Source organism: Myotis yumanensis, unplaced genomic scaffold (assembly GCF_028538775.1).
Source record: "Myotis yumanensis isolate MYYU_CA2020_CCGP unplaced genomic scaffold, mMyoYum1.0.hap1 SCAF_1, whole genome shotgun sequence".
Lineage (NCBI taxonomy): Eukaryota > Metazoa > Chordata > Mammalia > Chiroptera > Vespertilionidae > Myotis > Myotis yumanensis.
In genome coordinates, this window is record NW_027223752.1 from 198,446,088 (window position 1) to 198,473,077 (window position 26,990).

Genomic DNA, 26,990 nt, shown 5'->3' on the forward strand with positions numbered 1-26,990 from the left:
GACTTAAAAACATTAAGCATCGTCTTAATGTTGTTACCATATTGCCTCTTATTTTTTTTTAGTTGTTCATTCACTCATTTATTCATTCTGTAAATTGTAGCATGAGTTTACTATGGACCAGGAACTAGGCTTGGCAGTGAGGGAACAATAGAGACACAACAGATGCTGTGCCTTCTCTCATGAAGCTAGCAGTCTCAGGAGGGATATAGACCAATAAACAGGCATTTGCAATTCAGCATGGTGTGTATTATGATAGGAAAGGCCTGGCTGCTATGGGAGCATATAGGAGGGCACTTAACATAGTCTAGGAGGCTTACAACCTGAGGTATAGGGCTGACTAAGAGTTACACCATCAAAAAATGGAGAGCAAGTATGATCTAAGCCAGTGGTTCTCAACCTTGGCTGCACATTAGAATCACCTGGGAATCTTTTTAAAGTCCTGTTTTCTGGGCCTCATCCTCCGGAAATTCTGTTTCTTTGTTATGGGGTGGGGCCACAACATTAATAACAAAGAAACAGAATTTCCGGAGGATGAGGCCCAGAAATCAGGATTTTAAAAAGAATCCCAGGTGATTCTAATGTGCAGCCAAGGTTGAGAACCACTGATCTAAGCAAAAGGAAATGGCAATACAAATGCCAAAAGTGAGGTGAGACGAGACCCGGGGAATTAAAAATAGCTTAGTGTGGGTGGAGTGTTGAATTAGTCAGCTTTCACTGTTATGGTGCAGTAACAGCCCAGCATCTCAGTTGGCTATTACAGCAAAGGTTTATTTCTCATGGACGTTGCAGGTGATCTGCTATTCAGTTGTGGTGCTAATCACTAAGTATCCATTTAGGACCAAGGCTGGAGGAACAACTCCTAATTGGGATATGACATTCTCATGACAGAAGGAAAATATATAAAAGATCAAATCACAATCCCATTGGCTCATATGCCATTGGTTAAGCATGTGACCAAGCTAGTAATTAATGGAATAGGGAAATATTCTCCTCCCCTATGTGGCACTATAAGTCACATGGCATTGGGCAGGGTTGTTATATTCCTTTTTTAAAAAGGGCATAAACTAATTGGGAACAATATATATTATACCAAGTAAGAATAAAAGGGAAAGAATAACAAGAGATGACGTTTTAGAAATAAGCAGGAGCTAGGCTATGTAAAGTCTTATAGATCATATTAAAGAGATTAGGCTCAATATATTACTCCTTTATCCACTTTTTATTAGATCCTGTCTTACTCAAAATCTGCTTTCAGATTCAACAAAAATCAACAACAAAAATAATAGCCACAAACAAAATAAAAACCAAATATGATAAACTCACTATACACTAAAGTACAAATGATTCATACAGGGTATTTCTATTTTTATTGAAACAAAGGGAAGAATCAATAATGGTGGAATGTCAGGCAATAATATACAGGTGAAGGATGAATTTTGATTTTATCTGTGGAGGAAGGAATTTCTTGGGGTCTTAGAAATCAGACTTCTAAATATGATTTGACAGACTAAGTCCAATTTGCAAATATTTATTGAGTGCATTCTACACTTTAAAAACTGGTAATTGATGAATATACATCTTTAAAATGCAATTGGGACTGATGAGAGGGAACCTGATACAGTGAAAATAGTGTGAATTGTGACCTCTGATAGACCTGCAATCGATGTCTAATTCATTATGTTAGCATCTGTGTAAATTCAGGCATGTTATCGAATATCTTTGAGCTTTGGTTTTCTCATCTGTAAAATGGGATTTTAATATCTTCCTCTCAACCACAAATTTGACAGCAATAACAGCTATTACTTCTTATGTGCCAGCCACAGGGCTAAGATACTTAAACCTGGTCACAGACCTTTAAAATGGATGCTATGATGCTATAGAGGAGGAAACTAAGAACTAAGAAAGTTAAGCAACTTGCCCAAGGTCAAGCATTTAGTACAGTGATGGCGAACCTTTTGAGCTCAGCGTGTCAGCATTTTGAAAAACCCTAACTTAACTCTGGTGCCATGTCACATAGAAATTTTTTGATATTTGCAACCATAGTAAAACAAAGACTTATATTTTTGATATTTATTTTATATATTTAAATGCCATTTAACAAAGAAAAATCACCTCTGACACGCATGTCATAGGTTCACCATCACTGTTCTATGACCTACTAAATCAGTGATGAGTAAGACAGGATCTAATAACCTGTTCTATGACCTACTAAATCAGTGATGGCGAACCTATGACACGCGTGTCAGAGGTGATTTTTCTTTGTTAAATGGCATTTAAACATACAAAATAAATATCAAAAATATAAGTCTTTGTTTTACTATGGTTGCAAATATCAAAAAATTTCTATATGTGACACGGCACCAGAGTTAAGTTAGGGTTTTTCAAAATGCTGACACGCCGAGCTCAAAAGGTTCGCCATCACTGTCATAGAATCTGAAATTGAACCCAGTTTCATGATGTCCAAAACTCCAACTCTTTATTACTAGGTAATAGGAATAATGATAATGATAATAATAATAGTAAGCTAGGAACCATTCCTAACTTATTAAAATTTATTTAATTGTCATAAATATCCCTTTTGAAGATACAAGTGATATAGAATCAGATTTATAACCATGTATGTGTACATCTATGTAGCTATTTGTATCTGTATTAGTTAAATATCTTTCTATTTGTGGTTTGTGATTTGTACATTAGGTACGTTAGGGTGCTCAATTTATTAGACATTATCATGTTTTCAATGGACAAATAAATGTTAATATACAAGCTTAAGAAAATATGATAGACAGCTTTTTAGCATTGTCCTTCAAATAAGAGTAAGTTTTGAGTGAGGATGTAAGGTCCTCCCTCTCACATACAAGGTATAAACAATACCATGTAGCAGTTATTTTTGACTTCTCAAAGGCCTCATTTTACTCCACCTGGGTTCCTGGCTATATGTGGGATGTTTGAAATACTACGTTAAAATGACCCATGGATAAGTTAATTATTAAGGTAAGTTATTTTCACAACATTGCCCTGCCTTTATTTCTGTGATTTCCCCCAGGGCTCAAGGGTAGCCTAAATATGTGTTTCCTTTTGCTCCTTTATTAGATTATCATGCACAATAGATAGTCATTGGCTTTATTTGTCCTGCTTCCAAACTTACCTAACAAACTGAGAAATGTCCTATATTTTTGCCTGGTATTGTGTTATGTTCTCTGTGTGGTTCCTCTTTTATATGTGTCTTCTCCCTCCTGAAGTAAATTAAAAGAAATTACAAGTTGAAAATGGTCAGGAAATGCTATTTATTCTTTAGCATAATATTTGACTGAATTTCTCATTAAGACAAGGCCCCCAGAAGGGTCCTCTCATGCCTTTAGCTCATTGGCTCTTGTGAGCTTCTTTTAAAATGTAATATCTTAATAAAATCTAAGGTTGAATAACTAACAATTTTAAGATTTAGTTACGAGGTCAAATGAAGTATTTATTCTACCCTCCAGCAGCTCTTCTGTCTTTAAGAAGGAGCATTCTATTTCCCAGTCTGCAACAGTAACAAGCACATTAATAGCTTCTTTCACCCCGAAACTTAGTGGATATTTACTTAGGACAGACTAGGTTTCAGTCCCAACTCTTAAAAGAGTAAGTGATATGATGTAGTCTGTTTTAAACCCAAATTAAAATGCCTTTCAGATGGGCAAAATGTGGTTTATTATCTTATGGCAGTTTTTCTTAGAGTGGTCTGCTCACCACCTGTGCAAGGATCACATGGACGTGCTTGTTAAATCCAGGTTCTCAGGTGTCTCCCCCCCCACCCCCCAATCCTATTGCATTAGTCTTAGAGATTAGGGCTCATAACCTGCACCTTTAATACATTCCTCAGGATATTCTTATGCCTACTGGTCCTTGAGAAGGACTATTATGGGGAACAGAAAAATAAAAGAAGATAAAACATTTTGTCAGCAGAGGTTTTGTATCTACTGAGGTTTTAGTTTAAAAATGTAAACCTTAGATGTTCCATTAAAAATAATTTTACTATTTGTTGTTTAGAGTTAAAAAGTATCTGAGGTCTGAGTATTCAATGTTTAGATTAGGTTAGTAAAAATATTTAGCAAGCCAATCACATTAGGGTAGGGGATGCTGTTTATCTTGTGAAACGGTGAGAAGAGTGTGCTGGGTCTGTTCTAATGTATTGCATCTCAAAGTGTGGTCCATGGATGAGGAGCATCAATATTACCTGGGAGCTTATTAGACATACAGAGTCTCAGGTCCCACCCTCAGTTTACTGAGTTGCAACCTGCAATTTAACAAGATACCCAGGTGATTGGTGTGCACATGAATTTCCAGAAGCATTGCTCAAGAAACAACTAGCTCCTGGAAAGTGTAATGTAAATATAGGCTCAGAATTCTTTGCTTACACAGGAGGATTTCTCTTTCAGTTAAAAAATTTAAAAGCACAGTTGCCAGAAGTGGATGGTCCTGGCAAAAACCAAGGGATAAACAATGAACCCTTGAATGTTAAGATGGCTGATGTTTAAGGATTGCAGTATTCACTGTCCTAATTAGAAACACAGCTGAGCAGAATCAACAATGGATCCACAGAATCGCAGGGACAGTCATTCAAATGATTATTTTTTAACTTTTAAAATGGACTTTCTTTCCTACTGTGGACCATAAGAAGATAATGCACATTAAGTATGGCAAAGTCACAGATGACAGGAACGTTGGTGTGGTTAAAAACTTGGTAAAGGAAAAGAGTAAATGCATAATGGAATCACTGAATTTATGTGGATAAAGGAGAGCTAAAATATTTTATGTTATTTTTTGTCTGTTATAATAAAGACAGGACTTTGGAGACAAATGGGAAGCAAAATAGTTTTGAAGTATAACATGTAGTGAGAATGAATACTGTGGATATTTGTATCACCAAAGATAAATGTTGCCTCGACCTGCACAGTGGGTTCAGGATGACCTGATAGGTGGGCTGACACACAATGAATACACTATACATGAAGTAGGAATTTTGAAGGCATTGAAGGGGCCAGGTGGAACCTCTTGCATGAAGAGGAACCATGAGTACAGGTCCTGCCTGCTTTTTATTCAGTTTTGGTTACACATTTGTCCTTTAACAATGCATGCAGGCAGATCAAAGGTAAAGTTTAGTGAACAATGTAAAGATGATCAGGTCAGGAAATCGCCTCGAGCTGTCGCAATCACAGCAGGAGCAATCTGGTGGTGATCCCAGCCCACTGAGATCCAGGCCCATCGGTCTTCCAATGTTTCTTTTGCACTTTCATGCGAACGCTGTTATGCTTTTGCCTCCAGCAAAATGTCTCTACTAACATTCAGGTCTAAGAACAAATCAAGGGTCAAAGTCCCCCAAGGTAAGTAGAAGAACTTCTTGGAATTACTCAAATATGAACTGAAAATCAGTTGCTTTGGATTTGGGGGTGAACTAAATGTGTCCTAATATGGAAATTTTATTTCCAAACTGCTTAGGTTGCATAAACTGGGCAATGCCATTATTGGTGACCATGCAGCCAAATTACCTGGATGAGGCTTTGACTGAAATACTGGTTAATTTGCCTTCTCTTGTGCAGAAATGTCTATGGGAGGAGTGAAATACGGCTTTATAAATCAGGCCTGTAATCACTAAGCCCAAACAACTTCATGGTCATCTGCCCTAGACCTAATTTCATGACTTAAGAAGTAGGGTTGGAATATTGGCTACTGTGCAAAATTTAGCAATAAATATGTAAGGATATTTACAATATGGTTTCATTTACAGGTAATTTTGCCTTTTGGTGAATTTTTCTTCGTAAGGGCAGGCTATTGTAATAGGGACGATTAAGATGACAAATGTTTTAAAACATTAAAAGTAAGTCCCCAGACAGGTCATGAGTAGGCAAAACAAAATATAGATTAAAAACAAAAGCAGCAAATATTAAAACTAATTTTACTTTTTCTTGGGAAAAATTGCCCATAGAAGAACAGACATAATGACACTGCAAGGTACAATATTCATCAAATAGTGACAGGCTATAGTCCTGTAAATACTGGCTCAATAGCTACTTACTCATGCAGGCACTTAGCACTACAACACAAATATTTTGACATTATAAGATTCTTGCTCATATTTTGTGATTTGATCACAGCAGGAAGGAGCGATTTTAAATATAGAGTAGAGAATAAAGAGGTAATCTCCCTTCTCCTGATTATTTCATGCCTTTTTAAGAGAACCAAATCCATCTTTTCAGAACATATATTTATTGAAATAGTAAGTAATGCGCTCCCAAAGTGGCAAAATAGATGGTCTACCAGTGGTCGGCAAACTCATTAGTCAACAGAGCCAAATATCAACATTACTTCTTCAAAATAGACTCGCCCAGGCCGAAAACTGACTTCTGTGCATGGGCCATGAAGTTTCAATCGCACTGTACGTGCGCCCGCACGCACGAGGTATTTTGTGGAAGAGCCACACTCAAGGGGCCAAAGAGCCACATGTGGCTCTCGAGCGCAGTTTGCCGACCACGGGTCCAGGCCTAGGGAGAGGATCAGTCATCTGGGGATGTTTAACCAGGAAAGTGACTTCCTACATCTCCCCCAACCCCCATATGAAGACACAGCACTTTCCTTATCCCATGAAATGTCCTCTCTCTTTTTCCCCTCTTCTACTTCTCCTTCTTCAATAAAAAGAAAAAAAAAGATCCCACAAAATCTTCTGAACTGTTTTAGAAAAATAAATCGTCTTCCCTGGGACATGAGATTAATAAGAGTTGGCATTTTTTGTTGTCACTTTGGGTACAGAAGTCAAAGGTCATTATCCAACAGGCATCCAAATGGAATCAATCTCTCCTTCCCAGATCCTGTCGGTGCACCTGAGCCTCCCGGGGGGTTTGTGCAGAGCGGTTCATGGTCAAAGGCAGGAATGGATATCGGCACTCCAGGGGAGGTTGTATTTTTGTGTCGATAGACAGAAGATTGCAGTGTCCTAGACAGGTAATCGGTTATCAAGCACCACAATCACTTCAGGTTTAAACATTAAACAGGTGGGGCAGGAGACAAGTAAAATTTATCATGTTTACTAGGTTTGCCAGCAACAAAGAACTGCTTATTCTTTTCAATCAGTTCTAATCTGTGCTTCCTGCTATCAGCCTTTTGGGAAAAAAATTGAATGATTTCTTTTTCCCCCCTGGCAAACGCTTAGGATTTAAAGGGTCAAAAGTCTGTATTTCTGTAAGTTCTAAGTATATTAAAAATTTCCCCTTTGCCTTTAGTTAACACATTCACAAGTCAGCCCCTGTGACACCAGTTTCTATGCCAGTTTCGTGAATAGTGGGAGAAAGAAAATGGAAAAGCCTAAAGCAAAGTTTCCTCTAATGTGGTTTATTAAGACTTTTCTTAATCCCACCATTAAAAGTAAAGAAGAATAGCTTTTCTTTTTTCCTCCCTGATTAGAGGGCTTCACTGGATTGGTGGCGAATAAATTGACAAGTGAGGGCACTGATGACAAGAGAGTGATAATTGATGGTAGCAGGTGGGGGCCTGGTGTGCTGGCATGTCCTGTGGAGGGTGAGCCAAGGACATCTATCAATCAAGTTGGTGACAGCAGCCAGGGAGATTTAATTGGAGATTCATTGAACCCTTAATGATGTGACAGAGAAAAATAAGGATGCTTGAAAGGCTCCTGGGCGATTTCTTTTCTTTCATTCCAATAAGTCTCCTAGAAGGAGTAGAAAGTGGACAGTGCTCCAGGGTGGAACATTCATTGTTTCCCTCAAAGTGAATCACATTATTCTGAGAGACAGAGTGGTGCAAGTACCACCAGTCCAGCATACAATTAAATCCATACCTGGAAATTTAGAAAGTTGACTGTCCCATGACTGTAACATAATCAGAAATGCTTAGTAAGTGCTGGGATACATATGCTCAATACTGAGTCACCACTAGAATGCCCCTATTGTCTGCTGGGGTGTGGGTTCAAAACACAATGAGGAAAGTCCTTTCTCTAATATTCTTTTAAAGCGTCCTCTTATTATACAAATATTTTTCAAAAAAATAAATAGGCATTATTTTAGCCAGAAGGTTCAAAATAAGTTTCTTTCATTTGAGAGAATGGAAAGAGCCCGACAAAGGTATTTGCACTTTAGGAACAGGGATGTGCCTTAATGTTAGCAGTGTGGGAAAGAAACCTTACAGTTTCAGGGCACTGTGCACGGAGGTAATGTGTGAAAAGAGAAGTAAGATGGTTTCTGTCATCTAAGGCGTTTTTATATTTATGAGATTTTACATTTAGTTTTCATTCTAAATTACAGTTTTGGACACCTACTGTGCACAGTGCTTTGTCCGAGATCAAATGTGCCTGCTTATTTTTTTCAAGGGCTTTATAGTCATCGAACATTTCATTTGAGAGGGAATATATAGGGATGCTTAGAAATGAATGGCTCCAGTGTTAGTGAAATGGTGATCTGAACTAAATGAAATAATGCATGTGAAGAGCTTACAAGAAACCTAGTAGAGAGTCAATAAGCAATAGTCATCACTACTGTAGTGTTAGAAAGTTATAGTCGAATATCTATAATCAGAAAAATCCCAGAAATCTAGACATTTTAGGGCAGCCTTTCAGATCTTCAGCATGTCTTATTGCATGTTGCCCTGCGATGGTGATGAGGATTCAGTATCATTAAAGCAAAAGAGAAGTTATTTTATTGGAAAATACTGATTCAATACAATTTTCTCTTTATTAAGGCTACCAACAACCAGAAGGTAGTCATCAATCTGTTCCCTTTGCCAGCTACACCTGCTCTCTGGAGCCAGGAAGGATAAAGAAAGAGAATCTTTTCCTCTTAGGTTGGGATTCACATAGAAACCAGGAGTTAGAGGGGGCCCTTCTTATCATTAAGCACAACTCCCTCGCTTTAGGACTGAGAAAACTGAGACCCAGAGAGATAGATTCATCTGCCCAGAGCAGAGTCAGAGCTAGCAGTGGGCTCTGGATTCTTCCAGTATGCCACCATGCCATTCTCTTCCAAGTTCACAGATTGGAAAATGTACTTGTTATGAAGAGTGAACCTCATTTATCCTCTTCTTTAGAGTTTCCCTCCACAGGTTTTTCTTAGTTTCCATGAATAAGTCATTTTAGAACTTCCAAGCCTCAGCTAGTGTGCACTGCAAATTTTTTCACACCATAATATCTATCTCAAAGTCTTCTGGGATGTAAAGTCCTTGATAATAAAGCCTGACTCCGGAGCAGTAACAGAGAAGGATTTATTTGTATTGGAGCATGCAAACTCAAATGCCAAGAGGGGGCAAACAAGTAAGGACAAGTTTATAATTAGTAAAAGAGTAGGAGATGAAAGACAATGGGGAGTAGTGGGGAATGTGCTCCACAAGAAAAGAAATGGCTAACGAACAGGGCACCTGTTACTCAGCCGATCTGATTATAACCATGTGGGAATGTCATTCTGAATTTGCTAAATCCTCTGATAATTCAAAGCTGCTGGAAATCCAGACTTTTAAATGTGGAAATGTCCTGATTTCCTTCTTACTGTGTAGGTCAAGCAAAACGCATCTCTGGCCTTCTTTGGACCTTTAAGAAGGAACTTCAGCAATGAAAAACCACACTATTATCACAAAAAAATGAGTTTTATCTGCAATTAGGGTTGTAGGGTTTAAAGTTTAATGCTTTATGATTTTTATTCTTCTTCCTTTTTTTTCCCATTCTGGGAACAGGAGCATGCTGTGATTAGTCTGTAGATTTGGTGTGTCTTTGTGGCTGAAGCATTAGATTGCATCAAACAGCTCTGCTTTTGTTTCTGCTTGAAAAAACGGACACTTGTTATGGTTACGCTCACTGTGTGAGCCATCCCCTGTTGACTTCTGGACAATCACTATAAATCTCTATTATTTTGCTGTTATTGTCTTGTTATGCTAGCACTGTTGAGGCATCTTCTCAAGGGAAGTGAGTCCAGGTGTGTGTATACAGAACAAGAAATGGTCTCCTTTAAACACATAAATAGCTATTTTATTTGGTACGGCACACATAAATGTTAGAGTAGCCAAAGGAATCTTGAACAGTTATTTGCATTGCAAATATTTTAAAAAAATGGAGCAAAAGTATCAGGGATCAATCTGCTAGCCATTTGAGTTTTGTTAGATCAGGGAGTAATCCATCTTTTATTTTTTCCCCAGTAATAAGAGTTGAAAGAGTTGAAATGCAGTCCTTACAATTGGGCTCCAAGGCATAAGAATTTCTCATAAAAAGAATGTGTTTTGTTTCCCCATGGAATTCAGTTATATAGACCTCTTTTTATGGCTACTTTTTCTTTATGGCCTTGTTCAGAGCAAATGTGCAGTTAAGCTCTTTTTGTGCTATACATTTCATTGTTTTGGTATCAATGTGATGGAAGACTAGAACAGTGCTTTCTCAGATATCTGGGCATGATGGCTTGAAGGTCTTGAAAGCAGTCATACCAACTTCCTCAGTTGCTTGTGTGAATAAGGGGAATCCTTCATTCTGGTAATTGCCAATCAATGAAGTGGCAGAAAATTATAGAACACATTAAGTGCAGATAGGCAGGTGTATTATTCAGAAGAAATATAAAGGTATTTATTAGATATTTAGAACTGGTGATTTTAAATAAGCATGCTTCTGGGGGATTTCTGGGAGAACAACTAAAATAAAAAAATTATTTTAATGTACTTAAAAATGAGTAAAAGAAAAAAATCAAATGAAATTGAAAAATAAGCAAACACAAAAAGGTTAAATAAAGGACAAATAATACAAAATAAGATGGTAGCAATGGTCCAAATTTGCAGTCACCATGAATTGAATAAACTTTTCACCTAAAGACTGATCAGATTGAATTAAAACCTAAAATATAATTATGTTCTGTTTATAGGGTATAAATCTAGAAAACATGTTTTAAAATAAGTCAGAACATATCATCCATTTCCAGACCCCTGAGATGCCACTACAAGTTACACAGAGTTCATGTTTCAGCACTTTACAGTGGCTTAGAAGGTCTTCCAGGAGGTCACCCTTCAGCTCTAAATTGCTTTCTCTCTTGTTCATTCAGCTCTAACCCCACTGGAATTTTTGCTATTTCTGGAGCTCACCTGACAGACACATGCTAGACTTAAAGTTTTTATTCTACTTGTTCTCTCTGCTTGGAATGTTCTACCTCCAGATATCTGCCTAGCTAATATTCTCATCTTTTTTGTGTCTTTGCTCAAATTCTCAGTGAGGCCTACTGTATTTACTCTTGTACTTCCTTTGCTCCACTTCTTACCTTCTTACCCTGTTGTAATAATTATTGGCATGTATCAACTTTTAACATGCTATATGATTTAACTTTTAAAATAAAGTATTTATTGTTTATTTTTCTCCCTTATAATATAAACTCCAGGAGAAAAGGAATTTTTTTCTATTTTATTCTTGGATGCCTAGAACAGTACCTGGCACATAGTAGATGCTTATTGAAGGAACCAATGAATGCTCTTTGTACCCTGAGTTTATTGCACAACATCTGACACTAGTGAACACTTAATAAATCTTTGCTGAATAAAATGACAAATGAATAATTACAAAGAAAATAGAAAAATTCAATTTCTGCTTTTCTTTTTATATTTTAGAATATGCTGAGAATGTGAAGAAAGGATATTAGAAGGAAGGAAGGGGAAAGAGGCAGAGATAGATGAACCTTTCTCCCTTTTCATCAGATGAAATGGCTGGTGTGCAGGTCCCCAGTCTCTTAGCACTTATAAAGAATTAGCTCATCTCTTTTCTAAGGAATGATCTTTAAAGCAGGCTCCATACTATGCAGTTTTAAAATCAACAGGTATATGATAACTAGAGGCCCAGTGCATGAATTCGTGCATGGGTGGGGTCCCTCGGCCTGGCCAGCGGTCAGGGCTGATTGGGGCTTTCTCACCCAGTCCTGATCGGGGCTGGCCAGCTGAGGGTAGGGACCATGGAAGGTTGGCTGTGGGAGCACTCTGACCACCAGGGGGCAGCTTCTGCATTGAGGGTCTGCCTCCTGGTGGCCAGTGCGCATCACAGCTACCATCTGGTCATCCAGTCATCCAGTTGTAATGGTCACTTAGGCTTTTATATATATATAGATTGAGAGTTTGGAGAACTTTGTTCTAACTAATGATGCAATAATCATCAGTTTGCAAGTCCTAACAGAAGAATTTGACATGAATTAGCTCTGCAGTCTGACTTGCAGATACAGTGGTTGCTTTCTGCTGTGGACTGCATAGTGTCCCCTCCATTCCAAATTCATCCATTGAAGCCCTAATTCCCAATGTGACTATATTTGGTGAAAGGACCTGTGAAGAAGTGATGAAGATTTTTAAAAGAGTGAATAATGGTGGGGCCCTGATATGATAGGATAGTGTCCTTATAAGAAGAAGCACCAGAGAGCTCTGCTTTTTCAGTGACTCTCTCTCAGTGTGTCATGTTGGGACTCAGGGAGAAGGCATCATCTTCAAGCCAGGAAGAGTTCTCCCCATGAGCCTAATTAACTGGCCTCTTGATCTTGGAATTCCCTGCCCTCAGAATTGTGAGAACATAAGTTTCTATTGTTTCAACCACCAGGTCTGTGGTAGTTTGGTATGGCACCAAAGCTGACTAAGATACCTTCTAAGTTTTAAGCCCCCGGATTCATTAGGAAAGAAAAATCTGTAAGCACATACCATATATTTCCAAGCAATTTAAGCTATCTTAAAAAATTTTAACATGTTCAATATAGAAGTAAATGAAAAAATGTCTCCTTTTATAATTTAGCACTATCTCACCAGTCTGGGTTTCCAGCTGCAGGTGGTGTAGGATGCACATCCAGGCTCATCTGCGGCGACAGGAGATCTAACAGGAGAAATAATGGGGATAGAAAACTTCAGAGTTGTGAAGACAAGCAATGACATAATACCCTAGGGAATTTTATAGCTGAAATTTTACTAAGCATTTCACCAGGAATGTGCGAAGGCATTTAAAAAATGCTTTCAATATTTTTAACTCTCTGAGTTCATCTATTATATGTTTCTCAAAAAGGGTCACATACTTATAAAATAAAATGTAAACTTTTTGACTTTTAAACAATCACTACTTTTGGGAAGAAATTATTTTAGGAGTGCAATCTTACATTTACATTCAAGTCACATTAAATATTTCCCAACCAGTTCTTGCTGACACCAGGTACACATCAAGAATATGTGAAAAAAGGTGTTACAAGAAATAATTTTAGAAGATTATTTATTTATATACAGGGGTGGGGCAAAGTAAGTTTACAGGTGTGGGTATGCAAAACACAGAGTTTATTATTATATTATGTATTAATTATTATGTTATTTTCCATACAAGCAACTATATACCTACTTATGTCAAACTTGTATATTGTTAATTAAGAGAAAGAAGAAATAGTTTATATTGTTTATGATTCTTCAAGCTGTTTTCTACAGGATTTCCTTAATGCTACATCATGCCAGACCTACCAAATTTTACTTTCAGTTACATATGTGCAGGTAATCTTTCTCACTTTTTAAAAATATTTTTTATATTTTGTTTTTGTAGAGAGAGGAAGAGAGAGATAGAGATGAGTGAGAGAGAGATGTGAGAAAGAGAGATGTGAAAGAGAAACATCAATTGGCTGCCTCCTGCATGCCCCCTACAGGAGATTGAGCCCACAACCTAGGCATGTGCCCTGACCTAGAATCGAACCTCCTGGTACATGGGACGGTGCTTAACCAACTGAGCCACACCCACTAGGGCAGGTGATCATTCTTGATTATAATTTAGGTTTGTTTTTTCCCAACTGTATTGTGATTAGTCAATGTTGCATAGAGAGTCATAGATGTTTGTATAATTACCACATGCAATGCAGATCAAGCCTATCTTATTTAAATTGGTGATGTTCATAAAATTTTAAGTTTTTGGCTGTTACTAACTTTCAATTTTCCTGCTATGGACTCAATTGTATCTCTTGCTCAAATTTATATGTTGAGGCACAAATACCTATTGTGGTTATATTTTGAGATAAGGCCTTTAAAGAAGTGATAAAGCTTAAATGAGGTCATAATGGTGGGTCCTGATATGCTATCATTAGCTCCTTTATGAAAGGAGATACCAGGAGCTGTTTCTCTCCCCACCATGTGAGGACAGCAAGAAAGTGAGCCATGAGGAGAGCTCTCACCCAAACCTGCACCTTGATCTTGGATTTCTAACAACTAGAACTATAAAAAGAGAAATTTCTGTCGTTTAAGCCACTCAGTCTGTGGTGTTTTGTTATGGCAGCCCTACAAACTAAACATTCCCCTGTATTTTTTGCCATTTTTCAGAGGAGATACATTTTGTTCTGGAGCCATATTATATAGAATAAAGCTGACGAGTAAAAAGAAGTTTCCACACAAAGTCATATGAACAAATCAGATTTTGAGATACATTGGTTCCCTTCTAAAACTGAAATGTAATTAACCCAGAGTAATATATTGAAGATAAAAACAACAACACACCAGAATCATAACAAAGGAAAAACCACACTTTCTAAACTGGAGAGATAAAACTAACATTTTTTCCCCCCCATAGGACAAAAAGCATCCAACAAAAAGATCACATATAGTATAAGCCATCTATTTTTTCCAAATAGATGTATATTTTTTTCTCAGCAGTATGTATAATTAAAAGCCAATCAGACATTCAGTGGGAAAAGAATAAGAGCATATTAAGAGCTTTGCATATATTTGACCCTGATTATGTTATATCTGAAGGAAATTATTATTCTATTGGAATATTTATATGCTTCTTGGGGACATCTGAGGAAATAGAATGTGAGAGTGTGGTAGTTTGCTGCATAAATGGCCTCAGTAATTCACTTATTTATACACATGCTTAGAAGTAGTTCTTTTCACTCTTACTCTGGGCTTGACAATGTGACTTGATGGTAGCAGATGTAGTAGAAGCTGACTTAAAAAGTGCAAGCTCAGGGCTTTCTCTCTCTTGTTTCTCTTGGGATCCCTATGATTACATGAGTACCCACCTGGGCTATCCTGCTGGGAGATGAGACTTATGAGGCCAAATCATCTCTGTGGCCTCCACTGACACCAAACCAATTGCTAGACCTGGAAGAGGTTATCCTGTGTCATCCTGATACAGCTAGGATATCCTAGACCAGAAATACGTGCAGCCCACCCATAGAATTGTGAGAATAAGTGTTTATTAAACCCCTTGATTTTAGAAGTGATTTGTTGTGAAGCAAATTCTAACTGAATCAAAGGGATAGAACATGAAATAAAAATAGAGCAAAGATCAAGCGAAAACAAAGCACTAAAAGAAGTGTAGGTTTCCATTTATAACTCCTGAATTAATAGTGGTCCTATAAGTTCAATATCTCATGGATCTCCAAAGTGAAGGACGGGAAAAAACCCCAAACTGTTATTTAAGTTCTAAACCAGTCTTAACTGAGGGAAAATTGCAATTTGCTTTTAAAGGTAATAATAGCTATTATTCCTGAAATTTCTTCTGTGTGTCATTCTGTTTACTTCTTTACATATTTTATATCATTTAGTCCTCATGAGTGCCTTGCAAGGGGTTGTTTGTAAAGTTTTTGGACGGATGTAGAATCAGGGAAGTTTAGAAACTTGTCCTAAGTCCTCCAACTGTTGAGTGAAGTGGATGAAAGGTCTGTTCTGCTTGCAATCTTTTGTGAAAACACATTATCTGAAGAGCCAGCGATCTCCGAATGGCCAGCAGAGGAATTCAGGCCTGATTATGTGAGCAGTACCTATTCTAGGCATGGCTATGCTGTAATGCAATGTGTATGACAGCTTTGGCCAAGATTTAAAAAATCAATTGTAAAGTGGAAAGTTTTTGATGCAAAAGGTTTTTAACTGGTTTAAGGGAATTCTACAAAATTAAGTATCAGAAATGTTTTTCTTATTGGCAACTATTGACCTCTCACTGTGCCACTCTGTCTCATTAACACTTTTATTGCCTTGTCAATCAAAGCCTCACCTGCACCAACCAGTGACTGAAAGGATTTGCCATTATTAACAAATCTGCCTGGTGCCCAGGAGCAAAGAAAGCCTGCCAAAGTGTAAGGATAAATCAGCAGGGATTTAGGTAGTATTCCAGATGCAGAAAGCAGATCAGACGTTTAAAAAATAGGAGTATGCTAAAATCACTTGAGGAAACAGATTTTCTCACTTCTTTAAATATTTAGGATTTTACTATTTAAAAAACATTTTAAGCAAGTTGGGTTAAAAGCTTGTGTTATTTTAAACTGTTTTTGAGGCCATTTGATTGTACAAGTTTGCTGAATTACACTGATCTCAGGGCAAAAGTAATATGTAGGCAATAAATGTTTTTTTTCTGTGTATAACTATTTTGTCATTTCCTCTAATAGTGGCCTATTAAAGCAAACAGATTAGCAGTTAATTGCTGCCCCACAAAGAACTATTTCAGGTCTTTATTTGCTATTTTTTTCTTCATTAGTGATTTTAATCAATACTACCACACAATCCTAGATTCCAATGCTTGTCCTACCTTGGAAAATGTTACATCTAGCATGTCACCATTTACTAGGTGTTCAACAAATTACACACAAATTCACCGCTCTAGAGCCTTCCTGACTTGTTTCATATCCAGCCATCAATAATTTCGTGGTGATTACTTTCACAGTGCATAGGCATTTTCAAATATGTGGCTGCTAATTTTGTTTTGTGTCTTACATTAGCTTAACAAGTATTTATTGAACAGATAACCTGTCCAAAATACCAATCTAGGCCCATTGAAGAATACCCAGATGAAAAGAAGATGACTTTGTTAAGGTATGTATGTACACAAGCAACTATAATACAAAGCAGATATGCTAATCGCCATAGCAACAATATGCAAAAAACATCCCAGGATTAATGGGACGTCAGACCCAAGTGCTTGAAGGATCAGGCAAGGTGTCATGGATCTTAATGCGTGGATGGGATTGCCCAGGAGGAGACAGTGGCAAAGAAGAAAATGAATAAGTATGTTGCGTGTATGTGTATGTGTATGTGTATGAGTGGGGAAGTAAAGTTTAGAAAACAAAGATGAGTCCTGTTACAGAGGAGGAGAACATATATATGGGAATGCTAGCTCCATAAATCTGAACTTAATTTTACAGACAATGAGAAGCTCCTAAAGATTTTGTGTAGCAGAATAGCATAATTGGGAAAGTAAACCAGGCGATGGTATAATGCAGCGTATCTCAAGCAGAAATGATGGAACGCTTTTAAAGAGACTATTGCAGTTCTCTTGGATTTCTGGTGTGGATGCAAATTATTTTTAATTCTACATAAATGTCTGCAATTATAAAATAAGTATAAATCCCTATGATTATAGAGCTTAAGACAATTATTAAAATTAATTAAGAATTAAATGCCAACTAAGCAGGAAAGCCAAGGTAATTCAAATTAGTAAACATTTGACTCCAGACCATGATGGTGACAGAGGAGTCCCCTGAATTTCCTTCCTGCCATGGACACACCGAATGTGCAGCTACGCCCAGATCAGTTCCCTTGGTGAGAAATCCAGAAACTAGCTGAGTGATTGTCCACATTGGGAGGATGAGAAAATACCCACACTGAAGCAAGTGGGAAAGGTTCAGACACACTCTCAGGGTGAACCCAGCCCTGGCACAGTGCCATACAATCAGGAGGGACTCCCAATATTCAGCTTCTCCCTGAGGAGCAGAGAGTTTGACCTACACATTTAGCACCTCAACTTTCAAGGATCCCATATAAAGGGCAGACACCCCCAAACACCTAGTTAGAAAGGCACTGAGGTTTGTGTCTAGGAGACCCAGAGGACTACAAGAAACAAAGGAACAATTTTTAACAAGTGCACCAGCCCTCACCATGGCTCTCCCTGCCAAGGCTCGCTGCAGAAGCAGCGGCAAAAACACCCACCTTCCAGTCTTTTTCTGGAAGGGGCTGACTGCAGGCTCTACAAGCTGCTGCCTGAGGGTCCAGTTTCTCATCAGCCAGAATCTAGATCAGCGGTTCTCAACCTGTGGGTCGCGACCCCTTTGGGGGTCGAACGACCCTTTCACAGGGGTCACCTAAGACCATCGGAAAACACATATTTAAGTACATATTGTTTTTGTGATTAATCACTATGCTTTAATTATGTTCAATTTGTAACAATGAAAATACATCCTGCATATCAGATATTTACATGACGATTCATAACAGTAGCAAAATTACAGTTATGAAGTAGCAAAGAAAATAATTTTATGGTTGGGGGTCACCACAACATGAGGAACTGTATTAAAGGGTCGTGGCATTAGGAATGTTGGGAACCACTGATCTAGATGCTAATTGTGATCTTCTGCTATGGGACACTCAGGGGTCTTGGCACACCCTTGACGACTGGAAGCTGCTAAAAACAAAGACTGTGGCTTGGACAGTCACAGAAGTTTGAGAGGAAACCAGGAGCTGAGACCAGGCTGGCTGACAAGGTTCCTGTCCTACATGAGACCAGCAGGGCAATAGTGGGAAGGTGGCTACTTTATCTAATGCATAGAATCTAGTACAGAAAATCAAGGAAAAATGAGTAAATAAAGGAATATGTTACAAACAAGAAAAATATAAATCTCCAGAAACCAATTTTAGTGAAGTGGAGATAAGTGAATTTCCAGATAGAGAGGTCAAAATAACAGTCAAGATCCTCACTGAGGTCAGGAGAGCAATGCATGAACAAAGTGAGCATTTCAGCAAAGAGACAGCAAATAATAAAAGTACTAAATAGAAATTATAGAATGGAAGAATACACAAACTGTACTGAAAAATTCAACAGAGGGGCTCAGCAACAGACAAGATCAAATAAAAGAAAAGATCAGCAAACTTAACTACAGGGCAGTAGAATTCATCCAATCTGAGAAGAAAAATAGCATGAAAAAGAGTAAAGGTAGCTTAAGAGATGTCTGGCTCTCCTTCAGCCACTGTCCTGGTTGACTTGCTCTATGTGTACTTGCCTGGTTTAACTGCCTAGACCTACTGGCCACACTGTGGGGCATGGGATAATACTTCTCAAGAGGTTGCTAAAGGATAAGATTTCAGAAATGCAAGGAATTAAGTTCTACTGGAAAACAAGAGTTGGGTGGGACGTGCAAAAATTGATACCTTATTTTGTCCTTCTACTGTGCTGTTCTGAGGCGCAAATGTTTTTATTTTTTACAATTGTCTTGAGATATTCTGCATGACTGTGCACCTGTATCTACCGACTGCCTGAGTGTGCCTATGTGAGGCCCCTCAGGAAGCAGTGGCTGGCCCAGTAATACTGCACCCTGCATTGCTCACCACCTTTGGCCTAACTTCACTTTCCATCACTCTCTCTACCCTGGATTTCCCTCTTCTCCAAAATTAAGCACTAGTACTTAATCCTTGCTTTAATTTCTGTTTTCCAGAGAGTTTTGAACTAAGAAACACTTAGAAATTTTAGTTTTCCATCTCTGTTTCCCTCAGAATTAGGCCCCATGGGCTACTATATTGATTGGTAAGCATTCTGATGTCAAAAAAATAATGTAAGTTAGAGTAGATAAGCTTAATAATTTACATTTCACCTAACTTATAAAAAGTACCTAAATATCTCAGCTAAGTTTTAATAAATGCATTTCTATTAAATTTAAAAATTTCATTCATTTTTTCATATTAATATCTAAATTATTAAAAGCAAATTTTGTAAATTGAGTTTTAGTACTTAGAGATTCTATCAGTTACTTAGATGCACTACAATTAAGTCTTCATTTTTTTTAATACTCACCTGAGGATATGATTTTATTGATTTTAGAGAGAGGAAAGAAGAGAGACAGAGAGAGAGAGAGAGACATGCATGTGAGAGAGAAACATCCATCAGTTGCCTCCTATATGTGCCCTGACTAGGGGTTGAACATGCAATTTAGGTATGTGCCCTGATCAGGAATCGAACCCAAAATCTTTTGGCATATGGGATAAGCCACTCAGTTGGGCAAGTCTTTCTTCATTTTTATGGAATGATTAAAAAGAAAAGAATCTTAGGGTGACATTGATTTTCAGTTTATTTCTATGTATATGTCCTGTTTAAATGCGTTATCGTAAACATATAGTAATATGAACCCATTGCATGATACATTCCTACGCAAATGGTTTTGTTCTTAGAGTTGACATTCCTTTAAGTGTCCCAGGTTTACTCTGTCTTCTCTCACCCCTAGTTTGTCACGTATTCCGTTTTCTCTTAATCAGAAACCCTTTTCTTGTCTTCACCCAGCTAAGGTTCAGAATCAGATTATGAATATCGACCATAGTATCCAAATATAATGTTGATTTCTGAGTCATCTGGGGTAAGTCACTGAGCTTATTGGTATATCTATTTTGTCAAGTGTAAAATGCAAATAGAAACATTTGCTCTCTCTTTATTGCATAATGATCTTTGAAAACAATGTAACAGTCTCCCAAAGAGCCATTTTTTAAACATTTTGGAGTGGGTCTATCATTAATAAAATTGTTGTTATTCTATTTATTTTGCAACATTAAGAAAACATCAAAAATGAAGAATAGAATTACTTGACAAACAGTATGCATACGGAGTGAGATGAAACAGCTGAAAAAAACAGCAATGCTGTTTATCCTCACTGTAGCAAAATCTCATTGGTATCATTTCTTTTCACTAAATCATACAACTGATTATAATAGGATGATCATCAGATAAAATAGAAAAAACACACACAACACGATTTAACATGTTTTTAGCCCCTAAATGCAAATTAGTACACGGGCTTGATTTGACTAATGTGTTAACTGGAATGGATATACAGGGTGAGGGAAAAGAAGGTTTACGGTTGTGTGTGCAAGAAACAGTTTTTCTTTTATTGTATCATTTTCCATATCAACAACCAAAAACCTACTTTTGCACCACCCTATATTTTTCTAATATGGACATGTCTTTAGGGCCAGATTAAATGACTATTTGTTACATGAAGATTGTTAACATTTTAAAAAATATATTTCTGTAAGAATGAAGGTGTTGGAATTTGAGATTCAGTAATGACTAAGTTCACTAGCCTTTGATACATTGTTAACTTAAGAAACCAAATGTTTTTGTTTTTATTTTTATAAATGTTCTCTCATGTTATTTCTTCCTTCCTCCCAAGACATGTTTTGGGGTCCAGTAATGTATGCTGTGTCTAAACATGTACCAGTGTTTAAAATAGAAAGTATATGGCTAAATTTCCAATTATCCACTTGCTGGGAGGTAATTTAGCAGTGATTAAAAGCAGGGGCCTTGGAGGCGGACTGGCTAGAGTGTGAATCTCAGCACCACTTCTTTGCCCTGGCACTGACATAGTTGCTTAACCTCTTTATGCCTAAAGACATCTCATTTGTACAAGGAAGATAATGATGATCTCTTTGTAACTGAACTGTTTTGAGAATTAATTTAGTTGAAGTATGTAGAGGGCTTAGCACAATGCTGGCAACAGTAGTCATATTGTAGCCTGAGGCAAAAAGAAAAATCAGTACCACTGTCTTTAGAGACAGTAAAGAGCTTGTCTTTAATTAAGATGTTAATACTTTGTTCATCATGGATTTTTTTGTATTAATTGTGATTTTATTTGAAATATCACATCAACATTTTATGAAGCTTATTTACATAGTCTTTTGGTATCCCCTTAAATTTTATGCCCTAGGCTAGGGGACATCTGTACTACTCTCAACAATAAAAAATAAAATTTAAATAATTAAAAATATTTTTATGCCCCAGGCAAGTGCCTCACTCACTTCACATTAGTCTCTGACTGTTCGGCACATAGTAAACACGTAATAAATACTAGGAAACATTACCATTAGGTGAAACAGGCATAAGTTAATTATTTTTAAGTGTGGTTTATGAGTTAGATTACAGAGGGCTTTGTGAGCATACCATAGGAGAACTCTTACTTACTATAAGGATTCACAGAAGGTCTCCTAGAGGAAGTAAAATGTTAGCGAAGACCTGAAGGATACATACAATTAGGTGAAGAAGCAGGAAAGAAGAAGAGAGAATAGCACCTGAGGTGTTAGGTGAGAGAAAAATCTAGGACTTAAGAAACTGACTATAATATTCAATAAAAATCCAATTGACCATTAGCATCTAGGACAGAAGAGATAGTCTAGTATGGTTGTGGCATAGAATGTCATGGGCACTGGAGTATAGAGTTTGGAACAATATTTAGGGCCAGATTAATAGTTTACAAATAATTTGTAGACTCGGGGATGGCTTCCTGGGTGTGAAACTTGTGCTCTTTGCTTACAGGGCTCTTTGCTTAGAAAAAGCTCATGCTCACCCGGACAGCGTGGCTCAGTGGTTGAGTGTTGACCTGTGAACCAGGAGATCACAGTTCTATTCCCGGTCAGGGCACATGCGTGGGTTGCAGGTTTGCTCTCCAGTGTGGGGCATGTAGGAGGCAGCCGATCAATGATTCTCTCTCTCTCTCCCTCTCCCTTCATTTCTCAAATCAATTTTTTAAAAAGCCCATGCCTGTTTCCATTCTCTGTTATCTTGAAATTCTCAGTATTTTTTGAACCAGTGGCCCTGCATTTTAACTTTGTCCTGGGATATACAAATTATGTAATCTTTATTTACAGGGCCTCTCAAGTCAAGTGACAAGAACAGATGAACGTTTAGAAAGGCCACTATTACTGCTGTTTGGTTTGGGCTAACACTGAATGCAGCATTACCATTTGGAAATAGTTGCACTCCCCTAGAAGATAAATACTGTGGCTTCATGTGGAAAAATGGTGAAATAGATGGAAAATGTAGAAGAATATTCAAAATATTTAGAGAAAAAAATCTCTAGGATATAGTATAGGTTAAAAATCAAACAAACCCCAAACTAAAGTGCTACCATTTGTTTAAGGGCCAAATATTCATCTTTTTATATTTGCACAAGGAAAAACTGGATAGACCTGAAACTAATATCTGAAACAAATACCTGAAAGCTATCTGAGTGTGGGGTGGTGGTTGGAGAACAGTGAGCGGGGCATGGGTGGGAAGGAGATTTCTGGGTGCATGTGATTTTTTTCTTTTGTAATACTATTGTTATTTTTTTAAAAATCCTCACCTGAGGATACTTTTCCATTGATTTTTTTTTGGGGGTGGGGGTGGGGGAGAGAGTGGAAGAGAGAGGGAAAGACAGAGAGAAACATTTATGTGAGAGAAACACATCAATTGGTTGCCTCCTGCATGAGCCCCAACCAGGACCTGGGCAGGGAAGGAGCCTGCAACCAAGGTACGTGCCCTTGACCAGAATCGAACCCGGGACCCTTTGGTCCACAGGCCAACGCTCTATCCACTGAGCCAAACCAGCTAGGGCTGTAATATTATTTTTATTTTTGAAACAGGTGAATGCTTTGGAGAACCAAATAATAAAATATAAAATGAAGGCATGCAGACAAAAGACATATTTACCAAGCACAATCTATGAAACTTGGTGATTGAGTGTGAGGGTGATAAGGAAGAGGGAGAAGTAAAAGCTGACTGTGGTGGTTCTTATGGTTTCTGAGTCGGATCACCACAAACAACTAGTCCAAATCAATAATCATAATCCATTCTCCTTGCCAGTAATCTGTTTAGGAATGGACTTTAGACTAATCCTGGCAAATACGACCCACAGGAAGATGGGTTTCGGGATTGTATTAGTTTCCTAAGGCTTCTGTAATAAGTAACCACAAGCTGAGTAGCTTAAAACAACAAGAATTTATTCACTCACAGTTCTGGAGGTTAGAAATATGGAATCAAGGTGTTCACAGAGGAGGCTCTGTGGCTCTAAGGGAGAACCTGTTCCATGCTTCTCTCCTAACTTCTGGCTGTGGCCCACAGTCCTTGGCGTTCCTTGGTTTGCCGCTGGATCACCCCAGTCTTTGTCTCCGTTTCCACATGACCTTCTCTCCTGTGTTTCTCCTTTGTTTTTCTGTGTGTTCACATGATATTCTTACAAGGACACCTGCCATTAGTTTTGGGGCTCACCCTGACCAAGAATACGGTTTTTAACTAAAGACAGTAAAGGACTTGTCTTTAAAAAAATGATGTTTTGTTTTTTCATGGGTTGAACATGATATCACCTTAACTAAATTACATCTGCAAAGATCCCAATTTTCAAATAAGCTTCCAATCACAGATATCTTTTTGGTAGACACAATTCAACCCCCTACAGAGGTCTTCTGGAAAGTTCTCTCATTCCTAAGCAGGAGATGCTTGCAGACACAACCCCTTTTCACTTCTGGATATTGCGATGTCTGGAAGTGACACCTGAACTTGCTGCCACCACCTTCCTCTCAGTCTGGGGAATGAAGCCAACATGCAAAAGGAGACAACTCAAGAGAGCTACAGAGAAGAGGGGCTAGTAAACGAGAGGTGTTATGTGAGAAAAAGTTTTATTATCTAAGCAAGTTTTAGTCAGAATTTTTATTAGTTTCAGCCAATTGCATCTTGTGTGACATAATGACACTCATATTCCTTATTAGTCAATCAGCTGTGTGATGATACTCTATGGGAGTGCTGTAGGAAAATAGTTCTGGGGAAACAGATGTCACAACTATGTATATAAGTATATATGTATCAAGATACCATGATACTTACCTATTGGAATAATGTTACTTTTTCCTATAGAAAATAGCTGATCCAAATACTTTGATTTCTGGCTTTTAATGTTTTTGTTTGTTTTTTTCAAATATGTTTTTATTGGTTTCAGAGAGACAAAGGGAGAAGGGGGGGGAGAGAGAGAGAGAGAGAGAGAGAGAGAGAAACATACATCAACAGTGAGAGGGAATAATTGACCGGTTGCCTGCTGCATACCCTTTACTGGGCATCAAGGCCGCAACACAGGCATGTACCCTGACTGGGAGTTGAACCATGAATTCCTGGTTCATGGGTTGATGCTCAACCACTGAGCCACTCTGGCTGGGCTTATAGTGTATTTTAATTAATCTAAAGGTTTCTCTACAGGAAATTCCATCTACAGACAATTTAAGGTTAATTTGTGATTCTGCAAGACACTTGTGGAGTTTGACCAACTTGGAGCACTCTTGTCATTAAAATTTCCACAGACAATATGCAACTGTGTGAAATCTATGGGGCAATCTCTTAGTCATACGCAGCCACTTGGTCCTAAGTACTGAAAAGTGAGGCGGTTGGTAAGGAGGCTGCTGTAATGGTGCCTGAGAGAGGTGACAAGAGCTTGATATAGAATAGTGGAAGTGATATTAGAGAGGATGGGATATACTTTCAGAGAAGGAAGGTAAAATTCTTGGAAGAACTACTGGAAAATGGAAATAGATCAGGTAGTAGAAGAGCCAAATCTGCTGCCAAGTGTGTGAACCCTCAACAAGTCCCTTGTTTACACACTGTCCTGTCAAAACTAATCAGGCCCATAGGCATGTGAAATTGGTGTGAGGATACTTTGTTTGATGTGATGTTTGAGTTCTTCTTTGATTTTATTTCCCAGATAGTAAAAAAGAAAATCTAATTTTAGCTTTTAATTTGTGCAATGCTGAATCCAGATGGAATAATAATGGGTCTCCTTTAATCTAGCAAATTAACCTAACAAATATCTTTAAAAATGTGTTGATTATTTCCAACAGTTGGACTTTCTTAATGGCTTAATGACTTTGACATGTTTTGATGGTGATCTGTATTCTTCCTTAAAAACATGAATGAAATAAGCCAGTCAGAGAAAGATAAATATCACATGATCTCACTCATATGTGGAATCTAATGAACAAAATAAACTGTTGAACAAAATAGATCCAGAAACATATAAGCACGGAACAGACTGTCTAACCTCAGAGGGAAGGCAGGGGAGGGTGGGTGGGCGGGAAGAGATCAGCTAAAGAACCTGTATGCATATATGCATAACCCATGGACATAGATAATAGGGTGGTGAAGGCCAGGGGCAGGTTAGAAGAGGTCAGTGGGGGGACAAAGGAGATAGATATATGTAATACTTGCAACAATAAAGAAAAAAAAAGAATGAAAATAGTATTTTTATGGAAACTGTATAGCACATTTAAACCAGTTATAGTGACACCAACTAATGATTAGTGTAATTCTTAAGAACAATGAATAATAATATCAGTTTGTATGACAATGTTTATTTTTATGAAAATACAATGGCAAATATCTTGTTTTTGATATACCATAAGTTGTTTTAACTTCCATTTTTTGCATTTAAGTTTATTTCTGAGAATTAATATTAAGAGCAGTGAACACAGAATCTCAATATAGATCTATCTACTTTTAATTCTATATTTTATGAAGACTAATGTTTTCCTATGGCTTCAGGACTTTGTTCTTTCAATAATCTTTTGTTTTCTTATATATATTAAATATTTTACTTTCTCTTATCTCTTAATTTTGTCAGTATCTATAAACATATTCTGGAATTGCCTATATTTATAAGACCTTCCATGAACTTTTGCTTCCTCCAGCTAATCTCTTTCTTTCTCTTGACACCTACCCTTTCATTTATTCAACAAATACTAATTCAGTACTTGTTATATGACTGGCATATCCTAGGTGCTGGAGATACAGTGAGTACCAATCCCTGCTCTGATGAAGCTAATGTTATAGTGGGTGGAGACATATGATAAACTAGGAAGTAAATAAAATAGAATTTTATGTGACAATAAGTGCTATGAAAAAAGAAAAGCATGAGCCTGGTCCACATGGCTCAGTGGTTGAGCATTGACCTATGAACCAGGAAGTCATGGTTCGAAACCTGGTCAGGGCACTTGCCCAGTTTTCTGGCTTGATCCCCAGTGTGGAGCGTGCAGGAGGCAGCCAATCAATGATTCCGTCTCATCAATGATGTTTCCATATCTCTCTCTACCTCTCCCTTCCTTTCTGAAATCAATAAAAATATATTTAAAAGAAGAGAAAAGCATGGAATGGATATAGAGAGATCAGGGAGAGAAGCTTGCAAGTTTGTATTAATTGCTCAGGGAAGACTTCACCAAAAGGATACCGTCGG